Here is an 8,101-nt window from a genome sequence, read left to right as displayed (position 1 = left end):
AAATAAAAGCAAACCTAATCTCTCGAATGACTTAATGTACTTAACGACATGTCTTAGCATAAATTACCAGACGTTTGAAGGCAATGCATTGAGAAATTTATTAAATGTGCTGGATTTCTTCTGATTACCCACTAAAATGGCCCCAGAAACCGCATTTTACGGCTTCTCAGAAGAATTACATACCGTTCATCATGCCATTACGCCATTGTTAGACAAGATATGCAAACTAAGCTGACTGTTTGGATGCATATTTAATTTTTCTTTCTAATAACATGCACAACAGGTTTCCTTTCAGCAGTTTTGATAGTATACTGTTCAAAAAAAGAAACGCATAGCTTGTAATATTTGGTTAATTTAGTTATATGGCTACAAGGATATCCACCAAACTGCAGAAAATGTTTATCTGGTCGTCGACCTTTCGTCCATTGCCACAAGTGAGCTCTGCACGTGACGCATGCGTTATCAGTGGCTACAATGTCAAAATTGCTCATTTGGCATGACCACTCGTCATGCTTCAGTGTAATCTCGTGAAACTCGGGGAATATTGAGCTCTCACCATGTCTTCCAAAACCCTTAAAAGCGGATTGTTCGCCACAAAGAAATCAGACGACAATTCAGCGACGAAAGATGGCCCGATTGAGCAGAGAAGACCGCCAAATTGCATTGAGTCGTTTACAAGCAGGCCAAAGTCAAAGTGCAATCGCCAGGCACTTCCACGTGTCCCAGAGCACCATCAGTAGACTGTGGGTCAGGTTTCAAGCCACTGGCTCCGTTGCTGACTTGCCACGAGCGGGAAGACCAAGGGCGACAACTGCTGCTCACGACCGCTTCATACGGCTCCGCCACCTCCGGAATCGTTTCCTGTCGGCCTCATCTTCTGTCCAGGCTCTCCCCGGGCCACACCGATTATCGGACCAGACCGTGCGGAACCGCCTGCATGAAGCTGGTTTGAGAGCTCGCAGACCTCACAGAGGAGCTGTCCTCACCCGCCGCCATCGCCAGAACCGAGTGCAGTGGGGCAACCAGCACCTTCGCTGGACCGTCCGAAATCACTGGAGACACGTGTGGTTCAGCGACGAGTCCTACTTCCTGCTCCAGCGACATGATGGTCGGAGGAGGGTCTACCGGAGAGTAAACGAACGTTACGCGCCCAACTGTGTGGATGAGGCACCCGTTCATGGTGTGGGGGGCGATCAATACCGCTGGAAGGAGCACCCTGGTGCACGTCCAAGGGCGCATAACTGCCCAGCGATACGTGGAGGAAATTCTGCGCCCACACGCCCTTCCTCTTCTGGCTGACCAGGATGCCATATTCCAGCAGGACAACGCTCGCCCGCACACAGCACGACTCACCACCCAGTTCCTCACCGACCACCATGTCCAGGTGCTTCCCTGGCCATCCATGTCGCCAGACATGAACCCGATAGAACACCTCTGGGATGAATTGGACAGACGTGTGCGCAGGCGAGAAGCGCCGGCAAATCACCGCGATCTATTGCAGGCACTTCAGGAGGAGTGGGACACCATCCCACAGCAAGATATCCGGCATCTGATCCAGTCCATGCCCAGAAGGTGCCGGGCAGTTGTTGCTGCTCAAGGCAGTCACACCCCCTACTGACTTGACAGCCTCGGCACCCAATCGTATTGATTGACTGATTGATTTGAAGATGCAAATGAACTGTGTGTGCATTCAACTGTGTCCATACCAAATTTCAAACAAATAATCTAAATATTGGATTTTCTGTTAATTTTTTCGAAAAATAAAACAAATTTGGCAAGTAGCAACTATGCGTTTCTTTTTTTGAACAGTATATGTCGATTTTAACACGTTAAACTTGATTTTGCGAATTTGATTGTTGGGGATGCTAGTCTTGTAGGTTCTACTTTATAAACAGTACCTCGCGTAAACTAAATCTGTTTTCTATATAACATAGGACAATGAATGGCCTTTTCAGTCTTATAATTGGTTTTACAATAAATGGCCTCATTAAAATGATCTGCCCTCAAACGCGTTTGCTTAGTTTGTTGTTGTTGACAGGTAGTATAGAAATAGAATATGAACGTTGGACATGTTACTGCTAATTACATACTAATATTGACAAAACCACTGTATACTTCTGTGTCTGCAGACCTGGCATAATTAATGTAAATGCTTAAAAAATTCCTTTAACCATTTTAAATATAAAATTTGTTGTTTTGTGCAAGGGACGTTACACAGTCAACATACAGTGTTGGTAGTTGGCCCCTGAGCAAGCGTCAGCATCAGTGTTGGTAGTTGACCCCTGAGCAAGCGTCAACATCAGTGTTGGTAGTTGACCCCTGAGCAAGCGTCAACATCAGTGTTGGTAGTTGACCCGTGAGCAAGCGTCAACATCAGTGTTGGTAGTTGACCCCTGAGCAAGCGTCAACATCAGTGTTGGTAGTTGGCCCCTGAGCAAGCGTCAACATCAGTGTTGGTAGTTGACCCGTGAGCAAGCGTCAGTATCAGTGTTGGTAGTTGGCCCCTCAGAGAGTATCAGGGTCAGTGTTGGTAGTTGGCCCCTCTGCGAGTGTCAGCATCAGCGTTGGTAGTTGGCCCCTCGGCGAGTGTCAGCCTTAGTGTTGGTAGTCGACCCCTCAGCGAGTGTCAGCATCAGTGTTGTGTCAGCATCAGTGTTGGTAGTTGGCCCCTCAGCGAGTGTCAGCCTCAGTGTTGGTAGTTGACCCCTCAGCGAGTATCACCATCAGTGTTGGTAGTTGGCCCCTCAATGAGTGTCAGCATCAGTGTGTGGGTAGAGGTCCTTGAACAAGGAACAGCAACATAGTCATAAGAGCAGAAGGTTTCTTGTATTAAATGTTAGCAACAGAGCAGTTTCAACACATAATCTTACAAGAAAAAGAGAAGACAGTGAGTAATTCTAAAACTTGCTCTTATTCATACTACACTTAGCAAACCATTTTATCTGTACAAATTGTGTACTTTAAAAAAAAATCACTCCCGAATCATTTTGTTCAAACTTTCTACGCCATTAAAGGCACTTCACTTGGAAATGTGGCACACTCTTCCGCTGCTCAAAAAAGGATGCCCCAAAAATTGACCCGAAAAAACACAAAGTACCACTTAAAAATCAACTCAAGTTCAGGATAGACACAATAATAATAATAATGAAAATAGAACATTTATATAGCGCTTCTTCACAGCTCAAAGCGCTTTGGCAACGTTTACATACGTGAAGAAGAACATCAATTATCTGTCCAGAACCGGGTGTCTTCTTTGGTTAACTTTTGTACTTTGTGTTCTGCCATTACTGCTGATGCAGGTGTCAATCGCTTCAGCAGTAAAAAACATGAGGTCTTGCGTTAATTTAGAGGGGTTAAACAATTAAAAGAAAGCTCTGTATATCAGCAATGACTCAGTCCTTTAAAATGAATCAGACAAGGCTAACAATTCAGGAAATGGAACAAACCAACTGAATTACAAATTAGCACAATTTCTTGAAATCCCCTAGAGCATGTTCTATTCTCCTCACAATCTATGCCCCCCCCCCCCCCCCCCACGTTAACAATAACAGCGTAAATACATGTTTTTAGTACTAGTAAATTACTAGTTATTGTCACTTAAGAATCAGTTTTGTTGATATCAAGGAGTAGTAAAATTTAAAGTCAAAGTTTCAGATAAAAGTTTAAAAAAGAAGTCAAACACTGAAACAGCATTCTTCTTACTCACTGTCCAGTTTTTGTGTGTGTCACTGTGTGTGAGAACAATACGTTTTGACACATCTCTTTCAATGTGTATGCATACTACTACTATTACACAAGTTAGTACTATGTGATCCTAGAACGCCTCTTCTTTTGTTTTCCAAATGTTCTACAGAATTGTCAATGACTGAATGAGTATCATATTACAAGCATAACATATTTACCTGAAATGATGTCCAGTCTTTTCTTGCACACCACGTTCACTAAGACTTATGCTTTCATTGGCATTCCTCATTGTCTCTGCCCTTGCTTTGGTAACTGTATGTTAGTGTCCACGGGTAGAAGATGACACTGGAGGAGAGCATGGTGGTGCCAGACGATGCAGACGGTGATGAAGTTTATTCTCTGGTGATACAAGAAAGAAAATTATGAGCGTTTGCTGAATGTTTCAGTGTTTGCTTGTACATGTATGCATTTGAGACAATGCCAAAAGGTGACGTTTTCATGTCACTTGTCAGTATGTCCCAAATGACATCACCAGTACATTTTTCATTCTATCTAATCTGTTTTCGTTCTATTTTTTCTAATAACATGCGTTAACAATTGATTGCCAACTGGAATGGAAGAGCACAAAAAGTGTAACTTGATATGTAGTTTCTCTAGAGGGAAAAACATCTTCCACTTTCATGTCAGTGTGTCCCATGCAACATACATTTGCCAAACAGCTATGTGCAAGTAGATTATTTGTTAGTGGTATAGAAAATACTGATCAACAATTAAAGTCAGTTTTCACATTCATTTTCTACCTATTTCTTATTTGTTTATTCTGTTGGCAATGGTGAAATGTCAGCAATCGTGTGTCATTCGGGACAGTAGACATGACACCTGACCTTTTGTCACAGTCTCATTTACAATTACCAGGTGAATACGCTGCACAGATCTGCAGTGCAGATGATACTAAGACAACACTGTCAGCACAGGTACCAAGTCAAACTTACAACGAGCACAGTCAGTATATAATATGGTGCTGATTAACAATAACAACCCATTTAAGTTTCAAACATGCCTTTTCTGCTCTAATGTTTTCTCTCTCATGCAAGCTGTTTTATAACCTTGACATTTTCTGCAACAACATTCCCAAACACAATCTGAAAAGTAGCATGCCTTGAAAGGAACATTTGATCAATTATGCTTTAGATCTATTCCAAACATTACCTTTTTTCATCATGACAGGAAACAATGCTGACGTGTCTTGCTGACGTGTCTAGTTCACGTGTTGAGTTAACCTGCTTGGAGCACTGCTGTAGATATAGGGTGTGACTGAGTATTCAGGGTGTCAAGATGTAGCCAATGTCACCGTATATGAACAAGCCCAGAGGTGCTTGGATTGCAGGACACACCCAACTCTCATTTAAAATCATGGTACCCTTTTCACACCCTGGCCATAGAACAACACGACACACGGTCCAAAGATGTTCGTCACCAACTACTTCAATGCCTGTAGAAGCCGTCACGGCGTGGCATCCTTCCTTGTTGATATTATACTCGTGCTGTTTTGTTTCGTTGACTGACTGATAGACTGTTGTTCGAAAATGTGTGTAAACAGCACCACAAACACGCCGAAAAAGTGCACTACAAGTACAAGCTATCTGGAATTGCTCACGAGTACGTGTGGTTAGCCGCTTCCTGTCGGGTTCACACTCGTCGTGCAAGGCAGAATATACGATCGGTGGATGCAGCGAAGACTCGTTTCCTTGCTGATGTAGAATATGTCGCCGTGCATGGACTGACAGACATCAATCACGCAGAAAACGGTGCAATCGTAGTCTTCGCGGGTGCTTGTAAGTGCTAAACTGCATACCGTCCACACTCTTGTCAACATATTTCAAAGAGGAGTCCATGCTTTGACAAATGAAAGCGTGCGGCACTCTCCTTATCGTCTTGGGCATTCCGCGGATCCGTGCGGTGACGAAAATGTGTTGATGGCGCATGTTATATCGCAAAATGATGCACGAGTCGAGTCGACTCACAGTCTCATTTACGGCCGCCATTTTTAGGATTAACATTATCTCCCTTGCAAGTTGGGGGCGCTTCTGTCTGCTCTTACCTAACTTAGGGCTGGGGGGGGGGGCTGTCCTAAGATAAGAGCGACATAGGAGCGCTCTTTGGCCAAAGAGCGGTCCGTGAAACGCACCTATCTTAACTTTGCTCTTAACCCCATCTTGACCCCTTAAGAGCTCCTAAGTTAGGATAAGAGCGGTATATGAAACCGGCCCCAGGCCCTTGAACAGAGATGGGAATTCTTGCTTGGCTTCTGAATCGCTAACTGCGTCAACGCGTGAAACTATTCCTAGTTCAACGCATGCCCTTTTGCTGAGGAGAGAGCAAGGTTGATTCTTTAGGATATAGAGTTTCTCCTGTATTTGGTGGTCATGGTATTTTAGGGTGACGTCGAGGGTACCAACTGGAGACAGCTTGGTGCCGCCCGGTCCACGCAGTGTTTTCTTTGGCTGCTGGAGTTGCCTACCTTGTAGCCAATCTTCAGTGTCGCTGACTACAGAGACGGAGGCGCCTGTGTCAAGCTTGAAGCGAGTCGATCGGCCGTCGACTTTGATGTCAGCACTCCAGTACTCTTCCCCGCCCTGGTCCACTGATCCAAGGAAATGGCTGGTTTCTTCTTCTTCAGACTCGGAGTCACTGTTGTCGCTTAGCTGGTTGACAGGCCTGCCTTTCTTGGACCTACACACTGTTTCATAGTGTCCACGTTTGGTACAGGCCCGGCAAGTAGCTTTCCTCGCAGGGCAGCTCTCACGAGAGTGTCGTTCCTTGCCGCAGTACCCACACTTATCGTGCTTGTATGTCGACTGGGAGCTGTTTTTCTGCTTTGTTTGTGGGTGTGACTTGTGTTGCCTGTGCTTCACGAAGTCCACCCCTGCTTTGCTGTCCCTGATGAGGGGCTGACATTCCTTTCTTGCCTCTGCCTGTCTGCTGTGCTGTATGGCTTCCGCAAGTGTCAGGTTTGCCATGCTCTGCAGTTTCTCTGATAGATCATCATCCGTCACTCCCACCACGATCCTGTCTCGGATAAGTTCTTCCCTAAGAGTGCCGTACTCGCACTCCTCCGCGATCCTGTGTAGCTCCTGGATGAAAGAGTCTACCGTTTCGCCGGTCTTTTGGGTTAGTTTGTTGAACTTGGCCCTCTCCACAACGATGTTTTTTCGGGCCCCAAAGTAGTCATCTAGGGCCCCCTTTACCTCGTCGTATGTAGCAGTGGCTTGGACAATAGATAGGGTTGTCAATATGTCGTCAGCTACCTCCCCCATTGCATACAAAAAGGTGCTGACCTGCTCATTGTTTGGCTTTGTTGACAGCCCAGACCCTGTTCTGTATCTGTCAAATCGCTGGCGCCATTTTGGCCACGATGTGGGCGTGCCGTCGAACGTTTTCGGCAGTGGAAGTGCTGTGTGGCGCTGACCCCTTTCAGCTGCCGGAGCCTGTCTTCCATCTTCGTTTTGCATGTTTGTGGGTCGATGAGACCCGCTGCCACCATGTAGTATTCTCGGATACAGGCAAATATAGACACAAGGCGTGTGTAGTTACAACGTGCTTTATTGAAGACCAGAACGAGGCCAACCTGCCAGAGTGATGTCCCTTGGACTGGACATGTATAAGGTCATGGACACGTCGTCTGCTAAGACTGACGGTACGATATTACCACAGTTACGTCCCTTGAGTAGGAAGGAAAACATTTTAGGATGAATCAAATTTCTAAGTTAAATAAAACAAATTGGTTGCACAAATTTGGCCCCATGAATGTAAGGTACACAAGGTCGCTCATCAGTACTATCGAAGGGTGTTTTTTTGTTCAGTGTAGAGTTTATACTAGATCAACGAGGCCGAGAAGCGAAATATCAACACGGCGAAAGATGAAAACGTCACACCGGAGCCTTCATAGTGCTCCTGGCAGGTGTAACCACGCCGGACAGGTCTGAGGTGAATGGGGCCAGACTAAGTATACAAAGAGACATAGAGAGAATGTATGTATGTCTCTGGTATACACCCTGGCCCTCCAGGTTGGGGTGTGCGAAGGGCTAACAACTCATCCATGTGTGTCTCTGGTATACACCCTGGCCCTCCAGGTTGGGGTGTGCGAAGGGCTAACAACTCATCCATGTGTGTCTCTGGTATACACCCTGGCCCTCCAGGTTGGGGTGTGCGAAGGGCTAACAACTCATCCATGTGTGTCTCTGGTATACACCCTGGCCCTCCAGGTTGGGGTGTGCGAAGGGCTAACAACTCATCCATGTATGTCTCTGGTATACACCCTGGCCCTCCAGGTTGGGGTGTGCGAAGGGCTAACAACTCATCCATGTATGTCTCTGGTATACACCCTGGCCCTCCAGGTTGGGGTGTGCGAAGGGCT

The 8,101-nt window shown here is 45.8% G+C and overlaps 1 long non-coding RNA gene across 1 annotated transcript; it reads right to left on the bottom strand.

The window, feature by feature from the left end:
* Positions 1–235: 235 nt before the first annotated feature.
* On the bottom strand, positions 236–5,420 carry LOC138974286 (uncharacterized). The gene is made up of 3 exons (XR_011458375.1): positions 4,894–5,420; positions 3,903–4,083; positions 236–2,780 (listed from the first exon to the last, which is right to left on the bottom strand). It is a non-coding gene; the product is annotated as an uncharacterized lncRNA (long non-coding RNA).
* Between the last annotated feature and the right edge of the window lie 2,681 nt (positions 5,421–8,101).

This window comes from Littorina saxatilis, linkage group LG8, assembly GCF_037325665.1.
Source record: "Littorina saxatilis isolate snail1 linkage group LG8, US_GU_Lsax_2.0, whole genome shotgun sequence".
Taxonomy (NCBI): Eukaryota; Metazoa; Mollusca; class Gastropoda; order Littorinimorpha; family Littorinidae; genus Littorina; species Littorina saxatilis.
This window is presented reverse-complemented; position numbering and strand designations above follow the sequence as displayed.